Below are 15033 nucleotides of genomic sequence, written 5' to 3'. Positions count from 1 at the left end.
GCAGAGCAGGGTATGAAGGTGGTCACAGAGGGAAAAAGCTGTTTAAGGAGGTGCTCTGGTGGAAGCCACCATCCCTGCAGAACTCCTGGTGAGGCGTGAAGGAGCCTCCATGATCTGAAACACACTAAGTGTGCCCCATCATTGACAAGGGGACTGGGCAGCTGTGAGGCAGAGGAGGATGTGCTTTGTGGTTTAACCTTCTCCATCCCCTTGCACATCACCCCACACAAGGAGGGTCCACAGGGGACTTGCCCCATTGAACCACTAGCAATATAAAGCAATGTTCACCCAACAGTGAACGTTCTGTAGTCATTGCTAATGGTCTTCCTGCGCCTTTGTCCCTCAACAAGAGACTTCTCCATGTCATGGTTGTGGTCTGAAGACCAAACAGCAAACAAATACCACATGAGCATTGCATGTTGTGGACCCACTACAATCAAAACACGTGAATGTTATCAGTCATAACTACCAAAGCCTCCACCAGCAGTGTCTGGGTCTGGTCATGCATCCAGAGTGTGATATTTGGATGTGCCTCCAACACATTGAGCAGGACTCAAGAGCTCATGACCCCATTGCACCCTAAAGGCACTTCCCAAAACACACCACCATAGGCAGTTCATGAGTACATGACACCAGGGATTAATCTGCTGGGCATTTGGAGGCTTGGTTGGGCTATGGAGTGATGAGGAGGAATGAGGAACACCTATCTGAAGCTGTATTCAACCCATGGTGCCTTTGGATGTTATTAGTAAAAGAAAGCTAATTTAGGAATAACCTGCCTTTCAGTGACTTTGGGATCTTTATAGGCTGTGTCCTTTTTTAATGGCACATCAGCCACCACAGGAGGGATGTTCCAGCAGGTCTTAGCTCCAGACAAGGGAAGGGCAGTGGCCTCATGGCCTCCATGCAGTGCTCCCCAGCCTTGCTCAGCTGGTGGAGGAGAAATCCCGGTTACCTTTTCCTTGCTGGATAAATTCCACAGTGACATTTGCACATTTACATTGACTTTCTGAGGGCAGGATGAGATCACTGGGAAGTTTGATCCTTCCCCAAAAGAACTCCCAAACCCAACACAACAAGAAGCACTATGAGCTAGGGAAGACAATCGCCCTGAGTAGGATGAGAGCCACAGGCTGTGCAGAGTCATGGCTATGTCCCCAAGACATGAGACAGAAGAAGGTGCCTACTCGGCCCCATGGCACCTCCATGGTGGTCTTCACCAAGGGCCTTTCTCTGCCATTGTGGACCCCCTGGCTCTTAGACAGTGGTTTCCAGATCAAGGAGACTTCTGCTTAAGGCCATGTCCCAAGCCCATCAGGATGCTGAGCCAGTGTTCCCATTCAGTGCCAGCAACCCAAAACTGGGGCAGGCTTCAGCTGCCTTCTTGGGCTGTGGGATCAAAGCTGCACTGCAGGAGCAGACTCTAAAAATGGACCTTTTTCCATGTTTTTTTCTCTTTTTTGCCTTATAACTGGGAAGCATCCAAGAAAAAAATAGCTATTAGCTTATGTTTACTGTAAACCCAGGATCTGATAAACAGAGCATACGGGCAAGCATTCCAAACATGTTATTAAGGAGATTCCAGAAGTGCCAACGGATCCCTGACAGTACAGCTTTGTTTGCCAAAAAGGGCCATTTCTTCAAGAACAGCCCTTTCTTTGGCTAGCCCCAGTTCCCAGTCAAACTTTACCTTGGTGGTTCCTCAGGTCAGCTGTGAAATCCAAGTTCCGAGCACAGAAGGAAGTAAGAAGGTAAGAAGGTAAGGTAAGCGTGATAAGGAATAATGCAGAGCTGGAAGGGTTGGGTTTTTCTCCTTCAGGTTTGGAGGAATACGTGGTTAAAACCTTCCCCAGGACATTTCTCCTCCTTAAATCTCGTAACTGTCTCCCTCCCATGGGAACGTGAGCTAAAATTGGGTTTATAGATGATTCCCAATGAAACAAGGATGCTGAGCCTGGCAGTTCATCAACACAGGGGGGCTGAGGGAAATGAATGGCTCGTCTTTACCAATGTTTCCTTCCCAAGTCCATCCTTTAGAAGGAAAGAGGAGTCACCTCCAAGTGCAGCTGGGCTGGTAAGAGACTCCTGAGCCATGGCAGAGGGGCAAAAGTGGCTTCCCCTGCCCTGTAGTGGGGTGGGGAGGCTCCAGAGAGGCAGAAAACCACAGCAGGAGTTTTAAGCAACCTGCCAGCCACTGCCCTGCCCAGATGTTTTATCTTTCCAGATGTTACAATCCATCTGCAGTGGTGAGGATGCATCAGGACCACCTCACTCTTTATCCTCACCAGGCTCTCAAGAAGACACTGCGTCCATCCCACCTCCCAGGGAGGGCTATCTCTACCCAGATCACTCCCAAGTGACATCCATCTGTCCATCCATCACAGCAGCCACTACATTGAGAGCCAACACTCATCCCCTGCTGAGCTCTGCCCTCACTCCAGTGCCCCAGAGCCCTGTGGTTACAGCAGGAACCCAAGTGAAAGGACTTTGTGCAGACACAAAGGAGAAGGAAACCCTTCCAGAACAAACACTGAGCTAATTTCCCACTTCCCAGCGTTGCTGTGGTAATAAAAGCTGAAAAGGGTTTATTTGTCTGCCTGGATGGAATCAAAGTACCCTTTTGGAAAGCACCTTACCTAGGAAAGGTGGCATGTCTTATCAGTACAACCAGCCTTCTCTCTGGCTGGGGACACTGAGACTTCTCACAACAGTGCAGCTCCCCACCATCCCTGTGTTGCACAACTTCCCCATGCCATCCCACCCATTCCATCCCATCCAACCCCAATGGCCCTTTGGCCTTCTCCCAGCAGCCCTGCCTTGGAGACAGTTTTATGCCTGATGGATGCAAAGAATCTGGGCTGAAATCTCCTTTTCCCCAGCTGTGATGGGTCCACTCTTTATGTCCACCTCTTCCCAAGGTGTCCTACCATGCCTGAAGCTCTGGGGGACCCGGAGGTGCTATTGTAAATAGAACAATCTATAAACCAACTCCTGAATCTTCACACTTGCTTCACCCAAATGAATTAGCAAATGCCTTCCAGTTAGGCAGGAGAAAAATTGCTTTCAGATAAGCAGATGAATGGTTAACTAAGCCCAGATTAGGAAGGCCTGGCTCTGTTTCTGCCTGAGTAGGTTAATTGTTAACACTCTCGTAACAAAGGCCTTTGGGAGACATACCTAGGCACAGTGCCATGCGAGAAGGAAATCAATCACTGCTTGTAGGCAGAGCGAGCTCCAGCAAACAGCCCCGAAGCAAGGCAATGCCTTGGCACACACACCAGCCCAGGCATGTGCTCCCAGCAGGACGGGCAGCAAAGGCATCTAAAGGTCAAAAATTCCACCTCCCCACCACCAATTGTGGTAACAGGAGCGTCCGTGACCTTCAATAGACGGGTTTGTTTGTGTCTGGTTTAACGGGCGAGCAATTACTGACACAATGAGAACACGCTGCTGCTTTTGTGTCTTCTTTTTTCCTCTTCTTCTGTTGTTGTGTGGGGTTTTGGGGGTAGGACCTACGCTGGGGGCTCTGGTGGCTCCCCAGTTTGTTGGCAGCGGTGCCAGAGAGCTGGAGGCACAAAGTCATCATGTCTTGGGATGGTGGAGCAGGTTAGGAATGGAAGAAAAGGGGTGAAAATGGGTTTGCTGTGGTTATTATGATAGGATGAGGGGTGATGGTTTTAAACCCATTAAAGCTTGTGAGGGCAGTGCTGGAGTCACCATCCCTGGAAGTGTTCACACACCGTGTAGACAAGGCCCTCAGTGCCATGGGTTACTGGTGGCCTTGGCAGTGCTGGGGTAATGGTTGGACTCAATGATCTTAAAGGTCTTTTCCACAGTTTATTCTATGATTCTAAACTAAAAGAGGGAGATGCAGGCTGGATGTGAGGAAAAAATTCTTTGCAACAAGGACGGTAAAACACTGGCACAGGTTGCCCAGAGAGGTGGTGGATGCCTCATTCCTGGAGACATTCCAGGCCAGGCTGGATGTGGTTCTGGGCAACCTCGTCTAGTTGAAGATGTCCCTGCTCATTGCAAGGGGTTGGACTAGATGAGCTTTGATGGTCCCTTCCAACCCAAACTATTCTATGATTCTATGAGAGGGAAGGGAAGGCCAGTAATGGGTTAGCAGTGAGAAGACTGTAGGGAGCAAAACCACCTGTGCCTGGTGAAGCATTAACAAGCCCTGGAGAAAAACAACTGCTGAAACCCAAGACCTGCTGTCACGCTCTGCCAGTGTACCCATGGGAGGTGTTTGAGTCTCAGCAAAGCTACCAGCACCTCAAAAGTTGTTGCTTGGGTTGGTGTGGACATGCTGTGTTCCCACAAGGCAGCTCTAGCAGTGATGGTGAAGGTTGGAACTAGATGATCTTAAGCTCCTTTCCAACCCAAACCATTCTGTGAGTCTATGGGAGCCCAACTCCTGCTCCTTGCCCAGGCTGGGGAGGGTGGACATGGCACAGGGGATGACTGCTGCAGTGAAGGAGGTCAGATGGACCTGCCTTACTTCTCAGTGCTCCCACCTTGCCTTGCAGAATGCCCTGGCACCTCCAAGAAGGTATTTGTCTTCTTACTGATTACTTTCAGATGCAATTTGCAGTCACGTCCCTATAAGCAAACAGCCCTCAGCCTCTCCTCACACACCACATGCTCCAAAAAGACCATTCATCTACTGCTCTACCTCCTGTGTGTCAAGAGACATCATGTGTCACCTCCTCACAGCCATGCTGGACCCAAACCTAGCTGAGAGCATCTCCACCGTGGTCAATTCAAGATGCAGAGGCAGTATTGCTCCCCTCCCACCCGGCTCCAGTGTGTCGACACCTCCTTCTACACCCTTCTCAAGCTGCCTTGGTCTGAAGAGGGGAACAGAATGAACCTTTCCTGTCTCTCACAGGCATTTTTTCCAGCCCTCAAGTACTTCTTATGGCTCTTCTGCACCTCCTCCAACTCCTTTCCCCCCACTCTGATGTCCTGGCTTGGCGGCCGCCAGGTTTTCCTCCACCTGAAATATGGCACAAAAGCACTTGAACCTGTCTATGAAAACGTGCAAGTCTCAGGCTTTTCAACCACAAGCTTTTTCCACAACCAAAAGCCAAAGGATGGCAAATGAACAACTCCCACTGCTTCCCTGGGACACAGACCTCTCTTTTCCCTGCCAAAGGAAAAGGGAGCTTTGCACTGGGGAGCTGTTTCCCCCATTCAGGGACAAGAGGCACTCAGGAAGGCAGGTTGGACGGTCAAGGAGGCAGGACCAGGGGAGAGGAACAGAGTGTGGACAGGAGCAAACCCCATCAGAAAGGGGTTTTGGAGCCCTCAGCAAGGACCAGGTCCTGACTGCAGCCTGGCTGCTTTCCAGGGACCTTCGTAGCTCTACCACCCCAAGGACTGGATGTATAGCTAGAAACAAGGAAGGCATGAACTCAGAAATCAAAGCAACACCAAAACCATCCTAGATGCCTTCTCCTGGGAGCAACCTCCATGTGTCCTAAGGATATTTCCTATCACATTCTGTTGCATTCAACTGCAGAAATCCATCCTGAATCTGTGCAACAATCCCACCTTGGGAGTCCTGCCAAGGAACATCCAATTCAGGAAGATGGGAACCATCATGTCCCTCTATCCCTGTTTCCCAACAACACCTCCTGTCCCAGCATCTGAACGCACTGAAGGGTCCTCACAGGGACCTGCAGCATCCTCTGGATAACTGGGCCCGGTTCAAAGCCACCAACCCTCCCATTATGTGACTATTATTTGAGGAACATCCTTTGCCTTTCTCTCCTGGATATGTGGCAGCATCATGTGTGGGGGTCAGGATTTGTGTGTGGGGGTCAGGATTCGGGGCAGGCAGGTCCGGTTTTGGAGGCTGCGCTTTCTTGGGCTGCTGTGGGGAATAAAAGCAAGAGACTCAGAAACATTTCCTTTCCCTTTCTGCTGCTAATGAGATAATTACAGCCTTTTGTGTTCTGGGAAACTACTTTCTCATTACGGGGGAGCATCAGCCATTTACATAATAAGCCTGAAACAAAAGAGACGGGATGAAAAGACCCAGGCGGCTCTTTGGAGAGCCCATTGTGCTACCAAGGATGGTGGCTTTCTCTGTCCCAAGGTCCCTCTGCCGTGGATGGTGGCTTTGTCCATCCCCAAGGTCCCTCTGCTGAGGTTTGGAATGGGTGGCAGCACTTGGTCTGGGATGTCCCCGGTATGGGATGCTCATCGCTCTCAGCTGTGAGGGTCCCCATGGTCCCAGAACCAGCTCGATGCACTCTCATACATCCAGTGTTATCCTCATTGCTGGAGGATTTGGGAAGGGTGGCTGTGAATCGAAACCCTGTGTGGAGGTGGCAGGGAGAGCTATGTCACCTCTGTATGGATGTGGTCTGCATAGTGGGGCTCGCAGTGACAGTTTGGGATGAGTCCCACCACCCGAGGATGTGTTAGTACCAAACTAGTCCATCCTCTGCCCCATCTCCCGCACCCCAGTTTCCCCATGTTCCCACCTGTGGCTAAGGGATGTGCTGAGTACCAACCTGTCCCATCCCATGTCCCATGTCCCTGTTCCTTGTCTCACTTTCTGGCCAAGAATCATGCTGGGTATCAAACTTTCCTATCCCAGTTTCCTGTCCCCCCCAGCTGGCCAAGGGACACTTTGGGTACCAACCTGTCCCATCCCACATCCTACATCCCATTTCCCTGTCCTCCTAGCTGGCCAAGGGACACATGAGGTATCAAACTGTCCCATCCTACATCCCATGTCCCATTTCCATGTTCACTGAGGTAGCCAAAGGACATTTTGGGTATTGACCTGTCACATTCCACATCCTATGTCCCATTTCCCTGTCCTCCCAGCTGGCCAGGGAACACATTAGGTAACAACCTGTCCCATCCTACATCTCGTGTCCCGTTTCCCTGTCCTCACAGCGTGTCAAGGGACACATTGGGTACCAAACTGTCCCATCCCATGTCCCAGTTCCCTGCCCCCAGAGCTGGCTAGGGGACACTGAGTACCAAACTGTCCCATCCCACAGCCCATGCCCTGTCCCCTCAGCTGGCCAAGGGACACTGTGTGCACCGAACTGTCCCCGCCAGCCTGTCACCTCCCTTCTCAATAAAGGCCCCATTGTTCTCCCCCGACAAAGCCTGAATAGTGCAGCCTGCTCCACCTTCCCGGCTAATCCTGCCCGTTCCCTATCAGTTTTCCTTCTGGGTTGGTAGCTGTGTTTAAGGGACACACTCAACCACCCCCCTCCCAATCCCTGTCCCCCATTAAGTAGCAGGAGGGGGGATCACGGCAAAGAACAGCTGAAACCTCCACTTTGGAGCACATGGTATTGGCTCTGTGTCCTCCTGCTTGTCCTTCTTCCCTCTCTGCTCCACAGGGATGCTCCTGGAATGGACACCCCCTATCTTGTGCTACACAGTCCCCATCTGCATTCACTGTGCTTTGCTGCAGAGGCCACACTCCTCCCCAGGAGAAGTGATGATGCTGAGGGTGATGAAGAGCACCAGTGTCTCATGCTGGGTCCATGCTGTGGACCACACCACTGCCCCAGAGCATCCCTCTGCAAACACAAAGCTTGGAGAGCCCAGTAGCCACCTGGAAGCTGCTTATTGGCAGCAATAAATCAATAAATTGTGGGTAATAAATCATGGGTAGGTGCTGGCACAGGGTGCCCAGAGAAGCTGTGGCTGCCCCATCCCTGGCAGTGTTCAAGGCCAGGTTGGACACAGGGGCTTGGAGCAACCTGCTCTAGTGGAAGGTGTCCCTGCCCGTGGCAGGGGTTGGAGCTGGATGAGCTTTAAGATCTCTTCCAACACAAACCATTCCCTGATTCTATGATTCTATGGTTCTGGGATGCTCCATGCTGCAGGATGGACCACTTGAAGTCATCCCAGTCCTGCGTGCCTCAGTTTCCCCTTATAAAGGAGCTACCTTTTCAGCAAGGTGGCTGGAACTGAGCTGCTGCCTGTCAAGCCCATGTTGCTGCCTGATGTGGATTATTGCAACAGGGGTACAAGGATGCTCCTGGCCCATTGCAGTGCCTGGCACGGTGCTGCTGCCCCCTGAAAGCCCCACAGCGAGGAGCTACATCCCTTATCTAGCACCTGAGCATCTGCCTGAGCATCCTCATGTGGCTGGTATCCCAAATCTCAGGGACCCCAATGTGATCTCCTGCTACAGACCCACTCCTTGGCCCTCAATGCCTCATGGTGGGAGCAGAACTCCCCCTTGTCACCAGACCCCTGCCTTGGCTTGTGTATAGTGAGGGGAAGGGCTGATCCTTCCTTTTGGGATTCCAAGCAGCCATCCTCATGATCCCCACCTGCCTCTGCCATTCCCAAACCTGTGTCCCAACAGGAAGGACAAGAGGGTGCCCACCACCAGCTCCCACCACGTTACTGACCTGGCTGTGATTTATCATTAACCCGCCCTGAGGAATTTCAAGGGCATGGAGCCAGCCCGGGAAGTGCTTGCTCCTTCCTGGACTCTTGGAGCAAACCCTCATGGTGTTTTGTCCCCACAGTGGCTTGTCCTCACCATGGTGTTAGTGCCACTAACCAGAGCGGTGCCCCAAATCCACTGGGGTGCAAGGTCCTGGTGCTGATGGGTGGTTTATAGGAGGGGGAAATAGCTCTCCCCACCCTGAGCAACCCACTTCTGTGCACCCCATCTCTGCTCTGATCCCCCAGTGCAAACCCAGCCCAGCGGGTACATCCCACCCCAAAAAGGCACCTGCAGCAGGTCCCACACACTAATCCACTGAAAACCCTCCCTTCCCCTGCCTGGCCCCTTCCTGGTCTCAAACAAAGACACGCAGCGAGACAGGGAACAAGAGGAAAGGAAAGAACCCTCCAAAAGCCAGCACCCACCGGGATTTACCTGGATAACCCAGGGATGCATCCGGGGCTCCCCATTCTCTGTGAGTCTCGAGGTTCATCGTCTCCCTGCTTGGTACCCCGGGAGGGAAAACAAACTAATACCTGCAGAGAGCAACCTGCTGCTGGGCTGGGGCCAAGGGCCGGGCTCTGCTCTGTGTGATTGGCCACTGCTGGCCCGTGCCCATGGAATCTTAACTCTTTGTGCCCATCGGCATGGAAATGAGCCCACTTCAGCGTCTTTGGCTCAGGTTTGCTTAAATGGAGTGTGATGGCTTGTTTTGGATCAGATGGGGATTTGGGGGGTTGGCTGCTTGGTTGTCTCCAAATGGGAGTTTCAGGGTCTGAAAGGTTGGTTTTTATACAAATAGGGATTTGGGGGTCTGATGGCTGCTTTTTACTTACATGGGGATTTGGGGGTCTGACAGCTTGGTTTTGCTCAAATAAAGGATTTTGGAGTCTGATGTTTTGCTCAAATGGGGATTTTGGGGTCCAATAGGGACCCCAAAGTAGCGATTTGGGGTCTGACTGCTTGTTGTTCTTTTTCAGATAGGGATTTTGGGGTCTGATGGCTTGGTTTTGCACAAACATGGGTCTGACAGCTTGGTGGGGGATTTTGGGGGTTTCCTTCAAATAGGGAATTTTGAGGTCCAATAGTTTGGTTTTGCTCAAATAGGGATTTTGGGGTCTGAAAGCTTAGTTTTGCTCAAAAGAGGAATTTGGAGTCCAACGGCTTGTTTTTGCACAAACAAGGAATTTGGGGTCTGATGCTTTTGCTCAAATGGGGATTTGGGGGTCCAACACCTGGATTTTTTCCAAATGGGAATTTTGGGGTCTGGCAGCTTGTTTTGCTCAAATAGGGACTTTGGGGTCTGACAACTCGGCTTTTCTCAAAGGGGGATTTTGGGATCCAAAGGCTCGTTTTGCTCAAATAGTGATTTTGGGGTCTTCCCAGCACAGGACCCCTCTCCTTAACTTTCCCATCCCTTCCCAGCTGTGTGGCTGAGGCCGTTCACCACAGAGAGAGGGGCAGACAGCACAATAACTTTGGAGCAACCTCAGCCTTTCTTTCGGAGGTGATTTGGGTTAATTGCTATCCTAAATCTCAGCGAGGCACACAAGAGAGACAGTCTGACACCCAGAAAGGCCACGTTCTCTTTATGTGCCAGCATCTCAACCCCAGACTTCCTGGTAGAGCTCTGCACATATGAAACAACAACAAAAAAGAGGGATTTGATCCTGCTGTAGCCCATCAGTACGATTCTGCACAGACCAAATGGAAAAGGGAAGCAATTTTCTCCCCTGGTTGTTGCAGATGAGCATGAGCATGAGATGGTCCATCTGTACATTGAGCATCCCCTAACTTTGGTGTTTTCTGGCTGCTTTCAGCCCATTTGGACAAATGGGCTGATGTCCAGCACATCAGGCTGGACCTGGATCCTCCCCTCCCTCTTTAGCCATCCAAACCCCCCCCATCTTTCAGAGCAGAGCCCACATAATACCGGATGGTCCTGAGCTCCTTCTCCAGCACTGTGTCAGGAGAGCAATCAGGCTTCCCGTCAGGGGCCAGCCGGCCTCAGCACTTATATTGGATTATTTGCAACCTTGAAGGGAGTACAATGAGGGGAATAAAGCTACACAAAGCTGCTGCTAATTTAGACTTATTTGCTCAAGTGAATTTCCTATTGGCAGGATGTCTGCGTGTCAAAGGAGTCCCTGGTCGCAGCCTCTCAAACAGCAGCATCATCGGTGGGCTAATAGCAGCCAGAGTGGTAAAATAGCAATAATGCTAACAATAATGAAATATGGGTTACACATGCACTTAAACAGCACAAAACGGGCTGCTGGGGTGCATGGGAAGGTGTAAATTCTGCCAAAATGGATTCCTGTGGAGACTCAAGCTCTTAATTTTGCCATTTGACTTCAGAAGCAAAGAACTTCCAAGAAACAGGCTGGATTATACATTGCTGGAAGAGATTCCCAGCAGCAGGATGCATGTCATAGGGTCACAGAGTGGTTTGTGTTGCAAGGGACCTTAAAGCTCCTCCAGTTCCAACCCCTGCCACGGGCAGGGACACCTTCCACTAGAGCAGGTTGCTCCAAGCCCCTGTGTCCAACCTGGCCTTGAACACTGCCAGGGATGGGGCAGCCACAGCTTCTCTGGGCACCCTGTGCCAGCGCCTCAGCACCCTCACAGGGAAGAGCTTCTGCCTCAGAGCTCATCTCAGTCTCCCCTCTGGCAGGTTAAAGCCATTCCCCTTGGCCTGTCCCTACAGACCCTTGTCCAAAGCCCCTCTCCAGGTTTCCTGGAGCCCCTTTAGGCACTGGGAACTTCTCCCCAGAGCCTTCTCTTCACCTTGTCACCCACCTTGGAAATAGCCACATACATAGCAAGCCCTTTCCATCTCAGGGACTGCACATGCAATAACCAGAGCTGGCGCAGGAGCTTCCTCAGGACATGGACCTTCCCACCAGTGGGATTTGGTGAAGCTTCCCAAGCCAAGGAGCCCTTGGCTGCCTGGTGTGGAGCTGCAGGCTCAGCAGATCGTACAGGAGACAGGCAATTTCCTGACATTACAGCAGGTTAAGGCTGTGCTTGTCTCCCTTTGGGAGCTGTGTTACGTCTTAGCGCTTCCCACAGATGAATAAATCAGGATGGAAGAGGCTTTGGAGATCGCTGGGAACTCCGGGATAACCTGTGCTCCAGGAGAGTCATAAACTATTGAACCCAGAGCTCCTGTTTCTAACCCAGGTCTCTGAATGCTGAGACAGAAACCTCTCTACCTCCACCAAAACCCCTCCACCACCTCTGAGAGCCAACAGAGCCCCCTTGTTTGCAGCCAGCACCCATTGTGCAGGACAGAATAAAGGGAGAAAGAAGAAAGGAGGAAAGGAAAGCAGCAGATCCTCTTTCTCTGCTCAGTGGATGCCTTTGACTGGCTGCTGTCAAATGGGACCCTGGGGACTCCTGCTGAGTTTTACTCTTCTGCAGGAAAAATCTCCTGTTTGACAGTGATTTCTGCGGAAATCTTCTGGAGCTTGGGATTTTTTGGAGGTGGTTTTTCTCCTTTTCAGTTAAATTGTTGTTTAAATTTTTTATGACCTCTCTTTCCCTTTAATAAAACAAAAATCAGTTTTCAGAAATAGAGACAGTGCATTTCTTTCCTGTTTTTTCCCCAAAGTCTTCCTTTTGAGGAAAGGAAAACTCTACCAAACCCCAAAGTCTGTGTTCCCCAGACCCTTTTGTGTTCCTTTGCCTTTTCTTTGCAATAGTGGCATGCTCTGAGCAGCTCCCCTCACAGGGCGATCTCATTTCTCTTCAAGCCATTTCATTTCAAGATCCCAAAGCTCTTTGAGGTCCATGGATTTGGCTGTAGAAGCGGTGAAGTGTTTTAGCACTGATCAGAGACAGAGCAAGATGTGAGCCACAGTGAGGTCTGAAGGAGCATCACTGGTCCATGACTTTCCCTGGGGAACAGTGGGCAGAAAGCTTTGATGTTCTCAGGCATGTGGTGAGGTGGGGATAGAGATGGAAGTGGGAGCAGAGACTCTATGTCTCTGCATTGGGATTTCTCCATAGAATCAATCACAGACTGGTTTGTGTTGGAAAGGACCTTAAAGCTCATCCAGTACCAAGCCCCTGCCACGGGCAGGGACACCTTCCACTAGAGCAGGTTGCTCCAAGCCCCTGTGTCCAACCTGGCCTTGAACACTGCCAGGGATGGGGCAGCCACAGCTTCTCTGGGCACCCTGTGCCAGCGCCTCACCCCCTTTCTTCCTTCAAAGCTCTGGGGAGCAAGGTCTCAGCGCAAAGCATCCAGATGCAAGCAAGAGCTTCCACCCAGACTCCTTTAATTACAAGGAAAATAGTTTTCAAAGCCTTAAGGAGCAGAAATAACTCCTAAATGAGGATGCCCTGGCTAATGTACATACTTCCAGGTTATAAGCGAGGTGAAGGCATCTCCATTCCAGGATGACTTCATGCCTTGGCAATGCCAAGACCCTGGTCTAGTGATGATGATAGTCCTGCTTGGACTGTAAAGTTGGGCCGGAGACCTCCAGAGCTTTACAGTGAGCATCACAAGAACTTGAACTGATCTTCAGAATTCAGCTGTGACCTGACTCTACTTGTAAGTGCTTGACATCCAGCAGGTTGTACGCTGAAACCAGATCTTCAGTATCTCTGTATCTGGTTTGTTTGAAGCTCTTCTCCAGTATCTGTTATTAGAGCAGAGATTTCCAGCCTGATCATCAGAGGAAGGACCTGAACCTGCTTTCTGTAACAGTTGATGGGTATCAAGCATCCAAGGGCTTCCGTATGTTTCTGGGGAGATGCTGCTTTGATTTTTGTATGTCTTGCAAGGATCATAGGGACCATAGCCAAATGGGTGGTTTAAGGGAGGATGTACTGGTAGGGAAGTATGACTCTGCCATGCCAGAAAATCCAACCTTTTCCTGGTAGGAAAGCTGATGATAAGATCACCACCAGTCTACACCACCTGATCAAGCTCTGTGACTGAGCTCCCAGGAAAGATGTCATCGAATTCCCAGTATTTATTTATGCAAGAAGAAACTGCTGACTGCTTACGTGATGCAAAAGCCTTCTCTGTACCTGGAGGTCCACCTGCACCACTACTTACTCAGTGAGATCCCACCATTGCACTGGTCTGGAAGCTAAAATGCTGACAGAGGCTGTTCCTGCTCATTAAGGGGAATAATTTGAGCCCATGTAAGGCTCTTTCATACCCCCACAGAGCTGAGGATGGGAGAGGACCATCTCCAAGCTGCCGCAGAGCACTGGGGGGGGGGGTCCCAAGGCTGTGCTGGCACTGCAAAGCTGGGTTGATGCCAGGTACTGCAATGGGAGGCCCTTTCTATCTCCAACCCGTGACAGCATCTGCCCACTCAGCTTGGGGGAACACGAACAAGCCAAAAGACTCTGGTTTATGTATGTCATCCAGAGAGATGGTTTCCTATTCTGGCAAAACCATCCCTGCTGGTATAAGCTGTCTCCTCCTGTATCGACATAGGGCAGACAAAGCCTCTGCAATGCTGGCAACACACAGCCTGGTGCATTGCCCAGGTCTTCCTGTAAATCAGGGAGGTTCCTGCATCGGCAGCTGAAAGCCCAGTGTGTGTGCTGGGATGCTCAGCACCAGTGTGGTGGCTTGGCCATGCTATGTAGGGCAGAGGATAAGATGTGATGCTCCGTAAAAGCTGGTCCTATCCATATGGAACTCCTGTTCTGTGTCGTAGAATCATAACTGAAGAAATGCACATTAACTGACCACCTTCCTTCTGGCAGCTAATGGGAAGAATGAGTGGAGTTGGGTCTTGTTCACCAGCCCTTCAAACCACACAGCCTCCAAGGGAAGGAGGGAGCCTGTTTCTCTCACAGGAACTCAAACATCATTAATGTTGGCCAAGCCCTTCATCTAGAATTTATAATCTGAAAAGAAAAGGATGTGGGTAAACAGTGTTGTCTCTTTTGAATGCTGGAGAGGGACTCTTCATCAGGGATTGTAGCGATAGGACAAGGGGTGATGGGTTTAAACTTAAACAGGGGAAGTTTAGGTTAGATATAAGGCAGAAGCTCTTCCCTGTGAGGGTGCTGAGGCGCTGGCACAGGGTGCCCAGAGAAGCTGTGGCTGCCCCATCCCTGGCAGTGTTCAAGGCCAGGTTGGACACAGGGGCTTGGAGCAACCTGCTCTAGTGGAAGGTTGAGCAGGGGCAGGGGGTTGGAATTGGATGATCTTAAGGTCCTTTCCAATCCAAACCATTCCATGATTCTATGATTTTATGATTTTCTGTGCTCTCCCTTCATGCCTTGGTTGAACAACCCCAGGAGAGGAAGCGATGGTGCCAATGCTCATGGGATCTGCAATAGGCAGTGCCCAATACCCCTTGAGAAAGCCAGGCATTACCAGGCTTCCCAACTGATGTCTAGACTGAAGAAGCTTGCTTAAACATCCTCGGATGGTTTTCCAGAATAAAGTTCCAAAGCAGCAGGTCAGGTCTGGTAAAAATATGTTGGAGCACAATAAATTTCAGCCGGGAGGGCTGGAATTCCACTGAAATCACCAGGTCTGCATGTATCCTGTTAGAAAGTGCCATTTCTGTCCATATCGGGAATCAGGGATGTGGCATAGCCCCCTGGGC

At 50.8% G+C, this 15033-nt stretch overlaps 1 protein-coding gene across 4 annotated transcripts in view; it reads right to left on the bottom strand.

The window, feature by feature from the left end:
• The window catches only part of LZTS3 (leucine zipper tumor suppressor family member 3), a 51919-nt gene that overhangs the window by 16971 nt on the left and 19915 nt on the right, over positions 1-15033 (bottom strand). For 2 of the 4 annotated variants that reach the window (XM_030492591.1, XM_030492593.1), the window contains exon 1: positions 8879-9013. The exons of 1 other annotated variant lie outside the window; for it this stretch is intronic. The gene's annotated coding sequence lies outside the window, so the exon portion shown is untranslated. Of the gene's footprint in view, positions 1-8868; positions 9014-15033 lie in introns of those variants that run through there. One more of the 4 variants, XM_030492590.1, reaches the window with a different exon arrangement.

The sequence above is a fragment of the Strigops habroptila genome, chromosome 7 (assembly GCF_004027225.2).
Source record: "Strigops habroptila isolate Jane chromosome 7, bStrHab1.2.pri, whole genome shotgun sequence".
NCBI classification, from domain to species: domain Eukaryota; kingdom Metazoa; phylum Chordata; class Aves; order Psittaciformes; family Psittacidae; genus Strigops; species Strigops habroptila.
This window is presented reverse-complemented; position numbering and strand designations above follow the sequence as displayed.